The following is a 15,290-nucleotide window of genomic DNA, read 5'->3' on the forward strand; positions in this document are numbered from 1 at the left end:
GACCCTCTACCCACTTGGGAAACATGGAAAAAGCTCTGGGCTTCCAGCTTGACCCAGCTCAGCTCTGACCCTATTGGGAAGAGTGAATCACAAATGGACTTTTCTTTTCCCCTTTCTCTCTCTTTGTAGTTCAAGTAAAATAAATAAATCTTACGAACAAACAGGAAGGAGATGGCAATTGCTTAGAAAGCATTGGCACCTTATTACACATTTAAATCTTTAATCAAGTATAGCTGAGGGGACTCCAGCACTAAGAATGCAATTCCATGTTGCCTCTGCTCTGATTGCTCCCACTTTTTTTTTTCTTTCTGGCTTTAAGACGTATATATTTATTTGGATGTCAGAGTTAGATAGCTAGTTAGAGAGATATCTCATTTACTGGACCACTCCCAAAGTGGCTGTAGTGGTGAAAGACTGAGCCAAGCAGAAGCCGGGCAGCACAAGCTGTAGCTCCCGTGTGGATGACAAGGGCCCGGGCACCTGCACATCTTCCATTGCTTTTTTCAGGCTTTGAGCAGGAAGCTGCATTAAAAGTGGAATAGTCAGTGCCCAGGTGGGATTCTGGTATTGCAAGTGGCAACTTTACTTGCTACACAATGCTGGCCTCTCCCTTTCTCCTTTTCAGGCATCCATTTTCCTAAAGAGAGACAGAAAGAGAGAGATACAGAATGCAATGCATGAAGATGATATTTGAATATGAAAATCTATCTGATGGTTGAACTGGAAAAAGTGTTGTTATTATTATTATTTAGATTATTGAGAGAGAAGGAGAGACAAAGATTTCCCATTCACTGGATCACTCCCCAAGTGGCCACAATGGCCAGAGCTGAGCTGATCTGAAGCCAGGAGCTTATTTCAGGTCTCCCACACGGGTGCAGGATTCCAAGGCTTTGGGCCATTGTCCACTCCTTTCTCAGATCACAGGCAGAAAGCTAAATGGGAAGTGGAACAGCTGAGATATGAACTGGCACCCATATGGGATCTCAGCACATGCAAGGTAAGGACTTTAGCCACTAGATGATGTGCCAAGCCCCCCCCAAAATTTTTTTTGATGGAGGGGAGAGCTTTGGAGTCAATGAAGTTTGAGAGCAGTTGAGTCATGATTTACTTTGTATCCTCTCTTCTAGACAGCAGGGCCTCCTAAAGTCACAGAGAATACTCTGCAGACAGAAGCCAGCTTCTCCTGTGTTTATCAAGGTAAGAACTGTGAGGCTGAGCGGGGAGGCCTCTCCCTGTTGTCACCTGATGAAGCCATTTGGAGGGAGAGCCCCTGGCCCCAGCCTGCTGTGACATAGGTAGGGGGGCCCTGGGAGGGTGAAATTTGCGAAAACTTCATGGTTTACATAGATTGCACTGGACTAACATGGATGCACCTTCAGAGAATCTGGCTCCATGAGCAATGTCTTTGGGATGCTGGATGGTGAAATATACATTTTCAATTTGAAAATTAAACTCTGTGTGCTCCCTCGGAAAGGACTACAATTGCTCAGAACCCTGCTGAGTAATGTCCAACAGGTAGGACTACACACTCTCAGATTCAAGCCTGGCTTCAAGTTCTAGCAAACCTACTCACCATGGGGGAGCTGAGGCATCCCCCAAAGCCATCCTGTGCCTTGGTCTCCTCCTCTGTATAAGAAAGACAGGTGGTACCTGTGTTCACTTCCTGGGGTTGCCTTCCCAGAAGGGCTGCATCAATAATAGAGATGCATGGTGTCACAATTTGGAAGCAAGAAGTCTGAAGTCAAGATATCAGCCACAAGGCTTTAGGGAAAACTCATTCCTTGTCTCTTTCTTGCTCTGCAAGGCAGCTGCAAGCCGTGGGTTGCCCTGGTGTCCCACTACGCTGAGAACTCCACATCCAGAAAGAACTTCAACTTGTAAGCCTGATAGTATGTGAACCATCTCTCCAGTTTCTGCCTCCATCATCACTGGCTTTTCCCTGGGTCTGTGTCTTCTTGTCTTAGCAAAAGCCAGTCATATCGAATTTAGGGCCTACAATAACGCAGTACGAGCTCACTTGAAATAGGATCATCTGGGAATACAAAGTCCACATGTCATTTTGAGAGGTAAAGTTCAGCCCCTAGCCCATGGAGTCATTGTGAGAATGAAATGAGTTAGTTGAGAAGATTAGATCAGCATCTGGCATATACCGGCATGAATTATCATTGTATTCAAACCTGACAAGTGGATAGCAGTGAATATTTTACTCCTAGACATCAGACATTGGCCAAGGATTACCCAGCTTGTTAGCTACAGCAGAAGAGTTTACACTGGGTTGCTCGGACTCCAGAACCCAAGTTGATGATCACACACTGCAGTGCTGTGGGTTGTTTCCTATCACAACTTCATTCCTTGCATTTTCCTTACAAGGCACACCTTCCACTCTTAAGTTCTTATGCTCATCTCCCCCAAATTCTTCATACCAGTAATAATATTTTAGAACTCCAAGTTATACTGCTATACTGGTATGGATTCTCATATTCAATACAAATCTTAAACTATTCCTTATGCCAAATACTCCAAAGTCGGCTGCAACACTCCCTCACTTGCATGCATGGGCAGGTGTTTGGCCTGGCAGTTAAGCTGTCACTTGGAACAATTGTCTGCCATTATCAGAGTGCCTGGGGTGAAACTTGGCACTGCTTCCAATCCAAGTGATGACTCTGTTGACTGGATTCCTACTACTACTTGGAAACCTAGATTAAGTTCTGGGCTCTGGTGCAGCCTGGTCCAGCCCCAGCTATTGCAGATATTTGAAAAATAAATCATCAACTTGTTTCTTGGTCATCTTCAAGTCTCTCTTTGTCTCTCTGCCTCTCAAGAAATAAAAAATAAACAAATAAGAATATGAACAACATTATGTCATTGAATCACTGTTGGTGAGCTATGTCCAAAATCATCCATTCATAAACAAATACCCCATGTGCCAGCTTCTACAAATGCTTGTGTGAACATATTAATCTCTCTAGCAACTCTGTGAAAGTGATTTATTTCCATTTTACAGGTTGTATTATGTGGTCCCAGCCCATAAAGGCTAAAGTCACACAGGTGGAACATGCCAGCATGTGGCAAAACAAGGATTTGAACTGAGTGGTCTGCCTATTTTGATGCTGTATGTTTCATGTGCATGGACTTATTTAAATCTTCTTGGGACCCTCAGGTTATTTTTAAGATTTTGACATTAGAAACAATGCTACAGTACACATTCTTAAACTAAATCTTTGTGCACATTATGATAAATTTCCTTGCAGGAAACCTACTACATCAAAGAGTAGAGTACTATAAAGGTTACAGTTGCAGACAATGTTTAACGTCAGATTGCCAGAATAAGGGACGGAGTTCTCAAAAAGCGAAAATGCGATCAACAAGGGGAGAGAATGGAGGTACGTGAAATGGTGGACACTCGGACTGCATGGAATGGGAGATCAGAGTTTTCCCAGAATCCGTGTTTTTCCAGAAGAAAAACTTCTGCTTCTCATAAGAAATAGATTCATTCATCACAATGGCTTAAGTACAAATGAATTTTGGGGGGAGGGGTGTTACATTTTACTTATTTCTTTAATAAAGTACATTCTTGAACTTCTTAAAGTATTGGCAATAATATAAGCATTAATTTAGTAGCTAGCTATATTTATGTCTCAATATGTAATAGTTTGTGTCCTATAAATGTACAACACACTTGATGTAACTCCAGACCACAGTAGATTATATATAATAATACAAAGAATATCAGAAATAGTAACCAGTCTTGTGCCTCTGGAATTTATCCTTCTTAAGGTACTCTCAAACTTCTAGACTTTCAAATTCATAGAGCGTATGAGGATTTAGATGAACAATACACAACAACGTGCTGCCTAATGTGAAATTTAGTATAGCTAGGATCATACCACGTGTATTTACTGCAATTCAATTGTTCATTCACCGTGGGTGCTTTGTATTTTCTCTTATTGATACATGGAGCATGTGTTTTTTGTTTTGCTTTGTTTTTGCTTTTTTTTTTTTTTGTTGTTACTGTTTAGCACTCTATCAGAATAATACATCACAGTTGTTACTGACTGTCATCGTCAAAGGATGCATGAATGAGAAGGAGCGGTGGAGAGAGCTTCTCCCCTTGAGCTTGGGCCCCTGGAGGTGTGGGGGCAGCAGGAGTAGTTTGGGACATGGCTGCATCTGCAACTTTTCAGTGCTGACACACCTGGAGGAAGCAAAAGGTCTTCTTAAAATGCCAGTGTTTGGCATCTCCGGGAGTTCTTTGTTCACACACCACACCTCTGTAAATGGGGATTTTTTTTTTTTTTGCTCTTGTTCCTATCCAGCTGTTTTTTGCAACTGTGTGCAAAGACTGTCACGCAGCCCTCTTCACGGACTGCAGCGTAGTCAGCCGTGACAGCTGGTGGTACGGGGGTCCCTGCATCTGCTTTGCTCCCTCTTCCAGGCCTCTCTGAATAACATGAAGTCTTGTGTAAACAAGAATGATGCTATTGATCCTCCGAGAGAGGGCCCCAGGTCCTGCTTCAGTTTAGAAGTAGCTGGGCTTACATTTACACTGGCCTGCTTGCGCATTGCTGCCACTTTCTCCCCCTGGGAGCCAAGGAACACATTTGCACTTGGCTTTTAGTGCAGAGAACCCTGGAGACCTGATGGAGAGAATAGGACATTTGGTGGCAATTTTAGCACATTCTAGCTGGGTATTTTGGGGAGTAGTCATCAGGTTTTTTTAAATTGCTTTCTTCACACGTAAACAGCATGTACAATTTTTAAAAGAACCCAAGAACCTTCTAGGTTGGAGTAAACAGAAAGGAATGCAATGATTTGCAAAGATGGGGCTGTACCACAATTCACTAAAGGCACAACTCTAAGAGGTCCATGGATTGATTGCATCTTGTATTTCCTGAGCCCATGCAAGAGTGATCCAGTGCAAATGGGCTCAGGCCTTTTTTGCCCTGGACAATGGTTGCACTCAGCCCTAATGAGATGCTAACCAAGGATGCCCCTCAAACTCACAGAACCGCGTACTATGAGAACCAAGTGAACCTTCCCACCATCTTTGGAATGATCAGAGTGGGGTTCCTCGGTGACTTCTAAACTCTCTATTTACCTGATTCTGGCAGGACACATTTGGAAGTGCACCTCTTCCCTATATGAATAAACATTCTCTTCCCAAGAAAAAAAATGTGGGTTGCCATGCTACCGTATAAGGCACATTGTGAAAACGTGGACACAATGAATGCTCTAATGTTTGTGTCTGGTACCACAAGGGGCATCATTTTGCCTGCTTCTGGCATTGAGCACCCATACCTTTGCAGTCCACGGACAAGGGAAGCCCACTGAAGGCCCAGGGACAGGAAGAAACTCCAGGTCACAAGGTGACTGGTGATCGGTCTGATGTGCAGGTCTGACCTCACTGCTTCCTGACAATGAGTGTGATCCCTGAGCTTCGTTACCAGTGGGATTTTCATACTTTATTCTAGTTTATTACTGACACATCAAAAGACTTCCCACCCCCCTCTTAAAGCTCTTTTACTTTCCTTTTAATTTCTTAGAGCAGATGTGGGTGAGTGGGTATAGATTTCCTTCCTGTAACAACACAAGAAATAATAGAGCAAGATTGCATGTCACAGATGAAAACTCCGTATTTATGCTTCATTGTAATCCATTCATTGCTTTATGGATCCAAAGTCCCCTTGGGAATGTCACAAATCCACATAATGTTCCTGAGTGCAGGATTTGGCATTTGGATCCCTGATTTAGCTGTCAGATATGTAAAATCACATGTAGCCAGACAATCCCCTGGGGACTCCACAGCTGTGAGTGCTGAACAGTGCAAGTTATTCCAACAAGGTCGGAATGCATTTACACCCAGATATCATTCCCCTTGAGCTGCCCTTTTCTTGCCCCATCTAATTTTAAGTGTGGCTCAGAGGGCTGTAACAGAGAGATGTTGACAGTATTGTGTTTTCAGGGTTTTGGCTAAGCCAACTCAGAGTGAGTTTCCCAGGGGTCAGCAGCCCCTAAAAGGAAGATAGCAGTGACCCAAGGACCGAGCCCCTCTGACCACTGCATGGCTTTGCTCACAGCTGCACTGCTCCTTCCTTCCGATCCCTCAGACTCCTCCTCCCTTGGCCTTGCTCTAAGCATTAAATGGGGCTTGCAAAGGGCTGACTGGTTGGCTCTCTCTCTTATCATTGCAGCAGTGACCTCGATAACCTTTCCTACGTTCAGATTGTTTGTGCTCGGTGATTGATGGCAGACATAAATGAACACTAAATGCATTTTTAAAGAAAAATCCTGAGCTGCTCGTGTGGCACAGTGGTTAACCCCCTGCCTAAAACCCTAGCACATGGGTTCAAGTCTCGACTGCCTCATTTCCAATCCAGCTCCCCAGTAATGCTCTTGGTTTCTCAATACAACATGAGACCAGTAGCTTTGCTCTAAGCCTCAGCGATGGTTGGCGACTGAGCTAACCAATCCATTTGGGGGATCTGGACAGAGTTCGAAGCTCCTGGGCTTGACCTAGTCCAGCCCTGGCGTTTGCATTTGTGCAGTGTACCAGAGAATGGAAGATTCCCTCTCACTGTCACTCCCTCTATCTGTGTTGCTTTGACTTTCAAATACCTAAATGAATCTTCTTTTGCATACCATGAACAACTCTACAGCTACAGTTCCTTCAAGGCCTAACAATTTGGCACTATTTCCAATCATGCCAAGCTTGGAAGTCATAGCTGTCAGGGGAGGTCTCCTCCTGAGACTAAAAAACTATAATGCTGGTGCACCTTGGGATGCATGAACAGTCACTACAGCAGGCCCTGCTTGCCCACTGCTCTGGATCCTTTGAGTCTCCCCACTTCATTCAGTCACTGAGTCAGTGACCACTTCAGTGCAGGTTTCCTGCAGGAACTCATTGTAGGCATACATATCATGCAGCCTGCATCCATCCTTGGTTTCCCTAGCTCTTGAACACCTGCAGATCCTGCACTCACAACTCAGAAGACAGGAGGGGTGGACTGCACAGGGAGCCAGTCTTGACCAGAGGAGGATGGGAGCCACCCCATCAACAGACACCCATGGGAGAGAGGGATTTTGATGCATTATCCATCAAGTGCTTCAGAGTCCTAGGGAGTGAGCCCCAAACTTGCCCAGTCGTGGCCAACTCCATGATGCTTCTGTATGCTGAATCACCCTCCTTTCCTGCCTCGTGCCCCTGCCTCAGCCCAGCATCCTGGGGATCCACTGCTGACAGGTCACTTACTGGACATGCCAGCCTTTGCCTCAGATTTGTTTTGCTTTTTAGGGTGGGGGAACACGCTGATAAAGCCACCTGTTTAGGTCTTTGTATTCTCTAGAAATGTCAACCAACTGTAGGCCGAATCTTGTATGCTGCTGCCTGTTTGTGTTAAAGGAGCACAGTTGGGTTCATTGATTGACCTCTTGTCTCTGTCCTCTTAGAGCTGCAATGGCAGATCTGAAGAACTCCAAGAAAGCCTCAAATATTTACTCTCTGGCCCATCACAGAGTGAGTTTGCCAAGTATGAGTTTGCCATGATGAAATGAAGAATCATGTCTCTAGCTACATCCAAAGCAGGCCACAGAGGAAGCTTCTGAAGAAGCAACTAGATGTTGGCTCTTGATGGAACACAAATCCAGAGACCCAGTGAGTAAATAGGATGAGTCTCTTGTTTTAGCCCAGACAAAATTTGAAATATCAAAAATGAACCAAAAGAGCTTTCTGTTCTATAAAGGAATATGTTCTCGCCCACGTTTCCTGAAACCGTCCTTATGTCTCTCTTGCTTTCTACTTTGGTACGGATGCAAGCTCTGGGAGCAGAGATAGGCCCAGGGAAACCAGCTTCTGCAAGTATGTGGTCTCTTACACTTGAGCTTGGTGCTATGTAGACAAGCAAGTTCTCTCTCCCTGAGAGGGACACAGTCCTCTGCCCAGTATCAGGTAGCTGTTACTACACAGAACCTGGGACTTGTTTTTAAGAAGGAAGCAAACTTTTGAATTCTGTTAACTTGTATTTCTTTTGGTTTTCATTTTTTAAAAAATGTGTTGGAGAAGAAGAGAGAATGTATATATCTGCTTATTGATTTCCTCCCCGAAGTGCCTTCAATGACCATGGGCTGAGTTGGGGCACATGCTAGAAAGCAGGAATTGAATTTAGGTCTCCCAAGTAGGTGACAAGGATACACTACTGAGCCATCCCTGCCACCTCCCAGGGTGGGCATCAGCAAGAAGCAGGTGTTAGGACCCAGAGTCAACCATCAAACTCAGGCACTCTGAAGAGGGACATAGCATATTAACCACAAGGCAAACTGCTCATTCCATTATATTTCTTTTTAATGACTTCCTAGGTTAAAAAAGACTTTAGGCCACATTCCATCCAAGACATGTTGTTATGTTTAAGATGAGTTTTGCATGTTTAAACTTCTGGATAAACCCAAATTAAAAATAGTAATACCCAGGGCTATTATTTGACAGGTGGCCCCGGGTACTCTTGTTAAAATGTGGAAACATATGCATTTAAACTGGCAAAAAAAGACACTTCTCTGGGGATTGGCACTGTGCTACAGGTTAACCTTCTGTCTGTGACACCAGCATCTCATATGAGTGTTGGTTCGAGTCTCGGCTGCTCCACTTCCAATCCAGGTCCCTGTTTGTGTACCCTATACACACATACACCACACACAGACATCACACACTCACACACCACACATTCACACATACCATACACATGATACACACACCACACCATACCACACACACTCACACACATCACACACCACACCACATACATACATGTACCATACCATTCATACACACTAACCACATGCAGACACATCACACATTCACACACCAGACATTCACACATACCACATACACACATGATACACATACCATGCCACACACATGCACACACCATATCACACACCACACTACATGCATACACACACCATACCACACACACAGCACACACTCACACTCACACATACCACACAGACATATCGCACATACTCATACACCACACATTTACACATGCCAAATACACACACACACACACACACGCCACTTTCCTCCAGGTGTTGCTATTTGCTGTGATTTGGAAGTGCCCTCCCAATGTGCAGTATGGGACAATGAGACCTAATGACAGGTGTCCTAATCAGGAGGGTCCCACTCCTTGGGAATGAAATTGGATCTGAGCTAAGTTCAGTGTCTGGCTCACTCTCTTGTCCTTCCACCTTCAACCACGTGGATGTTACAAAAGAATTGTCTGATGCCGGTGCCATGTTCTTGGACTTGCTGGCTTCCAAATTTCTGAGCCAAAAGAGGAAATTTTGTGGACTTTAAATTATCCAGTTTGCAATAATGCATAATAGAAGTATAAAATAGTCTAAGACACCACTTTTTTTAAAACCTCTGCCAATCTAATGTCCTAAAATAAAACAATCTTTGTTTTTGTAATTGAATCTAACAAACCAAATGCCATTCATTGCTCAACACAATGCTTAGCAAACACTTGATGTGCAATAAGTATTCACTGATTTTTATGGGCCCTGTTAATTACCAATCTGAGCAGCTACTGGAAAGCTTAGAAACAAATATGTGATGTGTTTATTAACAAAAGATATTCTTTGGCATGCTTTTTCTTAGCCTCTAAGTTGTTTACATTTTTAAAAGAGATTTTACTTTGTTTATTTGAAAGGCAGAGTGACAACGGAGGAAGGAAAGAGAAGAGAAATAGATATTCTGTCTGCAGGTTCATATCCCAAGTGGCCACAATGGCCTTGGTTGTGCCAGGATCCCAGAATTCCATCCATGTCTTTTTTTTTTTTTTTTTTTTTTAAAGATTTATTTTTATTATTTTTTCATTGGAAAGGCGGATATACAGAGAGGAGAGACAGAGAGGAAGATCTTCCGTCTGATGATTCACTCCCCAAGTGAGCGCAACGGGCCGATACTATGCCGATCCGAAGCCAGGAGCCTCTTCCGGGTCTCCCACGTGGGTGCAGGTTCCCAAAGCTTTGGGCTGTCCTCGACTGCTTTCCCGGGCCACAGGCAGGGAGCTGGAAGGGAAGCGGGGCTTCCAGGATTAGAACCGGCGCCCATATGGGATCCCGGGCATGCAGGGCGAGGACCTTTAACCACTTGCGCCACCGCGCCGGGCCCCAGAATTCCATCCATGTCACCCACACGAGTGTATTTGCGCTATTGCTGGCTACCTCTCCAGGCTCATTAGTGGGAGCTGGATTGGAAGCAAAGCAGCGGAGACTTAACTAGGTGCGCTGTTATGGGATGTTCGTGTCATAAGTGGCAGCTTGAGGTGCTGCATCATGATCACAGTTGCTCCTGGGACCTTCCTTTCTCATAGACAGATTCTAAGCACAGAGAGACTTGAGATGACATCCAATGGGCCTTTGTCCTACTACGTGGCAGGTGAGCTAAGGTTTCGAGAAGTTTACATGCATGGAGTCCAGAAGACCTAGGGATTGCAAAAATGAGAGTAGAGCTGGGGACTCTAGGGGGTGTCCAGGATTCCAGACAGAGACGAAAGTGTCCCAACCTGGCCTCTGTTCTAGGCCACTGAACTTAAGGGACACTTTTGTCCAAACCAAGGTCTGTTTCATTAATGTCGCCTTACCAAATTCTAGGGATCAATTTAGAGAAATCATTCACAAAAAGCCTCAGGAGAGTGCTCAATGAAGTAGGGCTCTCCCTATTTCTGGAGGTATTCAAATATCTTGTAGATGATGAAGAATCAGATTCCCGGTGCCAGTGGTAGTTTTCATGCCTTTACATTCTGACGGTATTTGATCAGCCAATTCAGCTTCACAATTAAGGAGCAAGAAAAAAAAAAAAGAGTTAAACTGATTGTCTCGCTTTTTAATAAGAACTGATTGTTCAACTCAGACAAAAATGTTGATCGCATTTTGCATGTGGAGATAGTCAATTTAGTAGAATTGTTCTTGCTGGCCTAAGCCTGGGGAGACAGAAATTGAATGTGACACGAAGTTGGAGGCTGGCGTATGAGAGGAGCTGAATGATCCACGGAAATCCTTAGGGGGCTTCCCTCTGCTTCCTCGGTGTCTTACAATCCAGTGGCTTGGGCAGCATGCAGCTAATTATTGACAATTTAATAAATACTAAGTAAATAGTTATAACCAGTGGAAAATCACTGATACAGAAGCTCTGATTTTTTTTTTTTTTTTTTTTTTTGGCCAAGAGAATTGGGAGAGAGATTTCATGACAGGAGAAAGTTTGAAAGGTAGTCCTGAGAGTAAAATCTGCAACTGTTGGCCTCATTATCTGGCCAGAGGTTATAAAAAGAGGGTCCTTACAGAGCAGTGTTCATCCCTTTTGGGCTTTGACCTTAACCAGGAGGAATGGATGCCAGCAGGAATTACCTCTGTGATCTAAATGTGGGCAGGATGTCTGCGAGTGGAAGTGGGGCCAGCAAATGCAAGCCATTGTCTCTAATCGGGGACTGACTGAAGGGCACTGGGACAGATTCTTGGACAGAATGCAAAGGACAACACAAAACAAAAGCCAGGAAGTTCAAAAGCTGGGATAAATAGGAAATGGCAGTCAAGAGAAAGAGACTAGGGAAGCGAAGCAACTCGCCATTTTCAGTGCTTTGCAAATGACATGAAACTTGCTTAAGGTGAGGCTCAAAGTTCTGGGGCAACAGTGGAATGACCAGTCCTTGGTAAATGCAAGGTTATCCCAACAGCTTAAGAAGAAAGGGGTGTGCTATGATATTGGGACCCTAGAGAGACACGAAGAGAAGTCCTGAACAAATCTTACCGAAATTCTTAGATCAAGCACATAGAATGTGACTGAAAATCCCTCAAGATTTATTAAGCTCATCAACCACTTTACCTGTACTATTCTTTTTTTATTATTATTATTATTGTTGCTTACATTGTATTATGTAGTACAGCTCCATTGGCGCTGGGGATTCCCCCCACCCCTCCCACACCCCTCCCCCCATGGTGGATTCCTCCACCTTGTTGCATAACCATAGATCAAGTTCAGTTGAGATTCATTGCTTGCAAACACATGCCTAGCATAAAGTTCCGTGTCCTATTGTCCAGATAAGTTCAGTGGCCTCTTGGGGAGACCTTCTATGGTCTGAAGATAGGTCTAACAGAGTAAAGATCCGGTCAGTTAAAAGCCCCAACAAGGCCTCAGTATCATTATACAACATTATGGAATTAATTGACATAGTATTGGGTAAACAATATGTTAAAAATAATGCAAGTTCCATTCTTCGAGACATCTGGGTTGAGACAGTATCAATGACAGGTTCAAAAAATAACAAACAACCAAACAAAAATTACACGTTAAATCAAGGCAAACATGTGGTATCTAATCTTTTGGGATTCACTCATTTCCCTTAGCATTATAGTTTCCAGTTGTGCCCATTTAGCCACAAAGAACTGCATTTTGTTTTTTTTAATAGCTGAGTAGTATTCCATGGAGTAGATGAACCAAAGCTTTCTTATCCAATCTTCTGCTGATGGGCATTTTGGTTGCTTCCATGTTTTTGCAATTACTGATTGTGCTGCAATGAACATAGGGATGCATGTTGGTTTGTCGTAAAACAGGTGTTTTGGATATATTCCTAGGAGTGCTATTGCTGGGTCATATGGTATGCAGATTTTGAGTTGTTTGAGTGTTCTCCAGACTGATTTCCATAGAGGCTGTACCAATTTGCAGCTCCACCAGCAGTGGAGTAGGGTTCCCTTTTCCCCGCATCCTCGCCAGCAGGCGTCGTTGGTGTTCTTGTTTATGTGGGCCAATCTTGCTGGTGTTAGGTGGTACCTCATCGATGTTTTAATTTGGATTTCCCTTATTGCTAGGGAGCTGGAACATTTTTTCATATGTTTGTTTGCCATTTGGATTTGTTCCTTTGTGAAATGTTTGCCCATTTCCCGTGCCCATTTCTTGAGTGGCTTGTTCGTTTTGGTTTTTTGGTTGTTTTGAAGTTCTTTGTATATCCTGGAAATTAGCCCCCTATCGCCTATATCGTGTGCAAAGATCTTCTCCCACTCTGTGGGTTGCTTTTTTACTTTGTTGATTGTTTCCCTTGCTGTACAGAAGCTTCTTAGTTTGATGAGGTCCCATTTGTTTATTCTGTTCTCAACTGCTATTGCTTTTGGTGTCCTTCTTAGAAAGTTGGGACCTACTCCTAGGTCTTGCAGGGTATTTCCTACATTTTCTTGCAAGAGTTTGAAGGTTTCTGGATGTAGGTTTAGGTCTTTTATCCATGTAGATTGGATCTTGGTGTATGGTGATAGATGTGGGTCTATCTTTTTGTTTCTACAGGCTATCAGCCAGTTGTCCCAACAACATTTACTAAAGAGGCCTTCCCACTTGCTTGAGTTGTCATTGGTCTTTTTGTCAAAGATTAATTGGTTGTATTTGTGTGGGTTCCCTTTTGGAGCTTCTATTCTATTCCATTGATCTTCCTTTCTGTCTTTGTGCCAGTACCAGGCTGTTTTGATAACCACTGCTCTATAGTATGTCCAGAGGTCCGGGATTGTGATTCCCCCTGCTAACTTCTTATTTTTCAGGATGGTTCTAGCTATTCGTGGTTTTTTGTGTTTCCAGATGAACTTTTGAATCATTGTATCCAGTTCCGTGAAGAATGTTTTGGGCAATTTGATTGGAATTGCATTGAAAATGTATATTGCTTGTGGCAGTATAGACATTTTAATGATATTGATTTTGCCTATCCAGGAGCACGGGATGTTGTTCCATCTTTTGAGGTTTTGTTCAATTTCCTTTTTAAATAGTTTGTAGTTTTCTTCGAATAGGTCTCCTACGCTTTTGGTTAGATTTATTCCCAAATACTTCATACTTCTCTCAGCTATTTTGAATGGTATCCTGTTGGTTAGATTTTCTTCCATCTTGGTGTTATTTGCGTACACTATGGCTGTTGATTTTCGTTCGTTAATTTTGTACCCCGCCACTCTGCCAAACTCTCGTATAAGTTCTAGCAGTTTCTGTATTGAGTCTCCTGGTTTTTCTATGTATAGGATTATGTCATCTGCATATAGTGAAAGCTTGACTTCTTCGTTTCCTATACGTATGCCTTTGATTTCTTTTTCTTGTCTTATGGCCTCTGCAAGTACCTCTAGGACTATGTTGAATAGCAGTGGTGATAGCGGGCACCCTTGTCTTGTTCCAGATCGCAGTGGGAAGGGTTCTAGCTTTTCTCCATTCAGTATGATACTGGCGTTGGGTTTTTCATAAATTGCTTTGATTATGTTGTGGATTTTCCCGTCTATGCCTACTTTGGCTAGAGTTTTTAGCATGAAGAGGTGTTGGATTTTGTCGAAGGCTTTTTCTGCATCTATTGAAACTATTATGTGGTTCTTGTTTTGCAGTTTTTGGATATGGTTTATAACATTTATGGATTTCCGAATATTGAACCATCCCTGCATTCCAGGGATGAATCCTACTTGATCCGGATGAATGATCTGTCTGATGATTTTTTGAATTCTATTGGCTAGGATTTTGTTGAGAATTTTAGCATCAATGTTCATCAGAGAAATAGGTCTGTAGTTTTCCTTCTCTGATGGTTCTCTGTCCGGTTTTGGGATTAAGGTGATGTTGGCTTCATAGAATGAGTTTGGGAGGGTTGCTTCCTCCTCTATTGTTTTGAAGAGCTTGTAGAGGATTGGGGTTAGTTCTGTTCGGAATGTTTTGTAGAATTCTGTAGTGAAGCCGTCTGGGCCTGGGCTTTTTTTCGTTGGGAGATCCTTGATGACTGTTTCAATCTCTACCTCGGTTATGGGTTTATTTAATTCTGCAGTTGCCTCCGGACTGAGTTTTGGTAGGTGGTGGGAGTCCAAGAACTTTTCTATTTCTTGGTGGTCCTCAAATTTGTGGGAGTACAGTTCTTTGTAGTAATTTCTAATTATTTTCTTAATGATTGCAGTGTCTGTTGTTATGTTGCCTTTTTCATCTTTAATGCTATTGATTCTCACTTTCTCTTGTTTTTTTTTTGGTCAATCGGGCCAGTGGAGTGTCTATTTTGTTTATTTTCTCAAAAAACCAACTTTTTGATTTGTTGATTTTATGTATAGTTTTTTTTGATTTCTATTTGGTTTATCTCCTCCCTTGTTTTGATGATTTCTTGTTTCCTATTGTGCGTGGGACTCTTCTGCTGCTGTTTTTCCAGATCCTGGAGGTGTGAGGTTAGTTCCTGTATTTGGCGTCTTTCTTGGGCCTTGACATGCGCTCCGATTGCGATGAATCTACCTCGTAGCACTGCTTTGGCAGTGTC

The sequence above is a fragment of the Ochotona curzoniae genome, unplaced genomic scaffold (assembly GCF_017591425.1).
Source record: "Ochotona curzoniae isolate NIBS_2020 unplaced genomic scaffold, NIBS_Ocur_1.0 scaffold_461, whole genome shotgun sequence".
Classification (NCBI taxonomy): Eukaryota; Metazoa; Chordata; class Mammalia; order Lagomorpha; family Ochotonidae; genus Ochotona; species Ochotona curzoniae.